Source organism: Corvus brachyrhynchos, unplaced genomic scaffold (genome assembly GCF_000691975.1).
Source record: "Corvus brachyrhynchos isolate BGI_N302 unplaced genomic scaffold, ASM69197v1 scaffold114, whole genome shotgun sequence".
NCBI classification, from domain to species: domain Eukaryota; kingdom Metazoa; phylum Chordata; class Aves; order Passeriformes; family Corvidae; genus Corvus; species Corvus brachyrhynchos.
The window spans coordinates 1,893,721-1,894,898 of NW_008238337.1; positions in this window are offsets into that span (position 1 = coordinate 1,893,721).

Genomic DNA, 1,178 nt, shown 5'->3' on the forward strand with positions numbered 1-1,178 from the left:
CAGGACCGATGCCGCTCCTGGACCTTCCCCGCGCCGCCGGAGAAGCCGTCGCTGTGTGAGCCGCTGGCACAAGCGCTGCGGACCGGGAACGCCCCGGGGCTGAGGGTTTCACCTGCCTGCTTCGGGAGCTCGCCTTTGGAACTGCTGCGGTGCTCCTCCCGCTGTCGCAGAGCAGCTCCTCTGGACGCACACGCCTGTGGATAGCTGGTGTGTCCCATGGAATGTGACGCTTCCCCAGTGGTTTTGGGTGTCAGAGTGCAGTGTGCACACCTGGTGTGGCTCAGTGCTGTGCTTATAGCACGTCCTTCACTTTGTGATTTGCTTCTCAAGACTCGTCGTATCGTCGGTGTGGAAAATAGACCAGTATCAACCATAGCTCTTTGGTGGTGTAGAAGTGTTTTAAGTGTGGTTTGCCTCACATACTGATCCGCATTTGGCAGCTAATGGCGTTCAGTGACCATGAGTTCTCTTTGTCTGGGTTGGAAAATAAAAGGTTTTATTGTATCCGCATGTATTTTAAACTTTTTGGATGATTCCATCGACCTGTGATGACAGCACATGTAAAAACCAATCTTTTCCTTTTAATCAGAAGTTATATTTGCTGTGGTAGCACTTGTTGTTGGCACTGATGGTAGTGATTTCACATCCTATTCTGTACATCAGGTTTCATGGTTACAGTGTTTAAGTTTGTGTAATTGTTTATGTAAAAATGATTTGGTCTGAAGAGAGGCCATGTGTTCACTTCTGATCCTAGACACATACAAGATCCTACTGATAATACTGTTAAGTAGCTACAAACATACCAGAGTTATTTTTTACAGAGCTTTACATGCCTTTATTTATTCCTTTATCGGACCATCCAAACCGTGTACTCTGTAGTTCAGTATTTGTAGACCAGTTTCACAAATCAAATTATGGTATTGTGGCAAAGCTTCAAATAAATGTTTACTGAGACTTTGCACTGAGCTGCGAGTGCCTGGTGAGGATGTGAGGGGTGGGATGGGATGGGATGGGATGGGGCTGGATAGGATGGGATGGGATAGGATGGGATGGGATAGGGTGGGGATGGGATAGGGTGGGGATGGGATGGGATGGGATAGGGTGGGATAGGGTGGGATAGGGTGGGGATGGGATGGGATGGGGTGGGGGGGGGGGGGGGGGGGTGGGGGGGGGGGGGG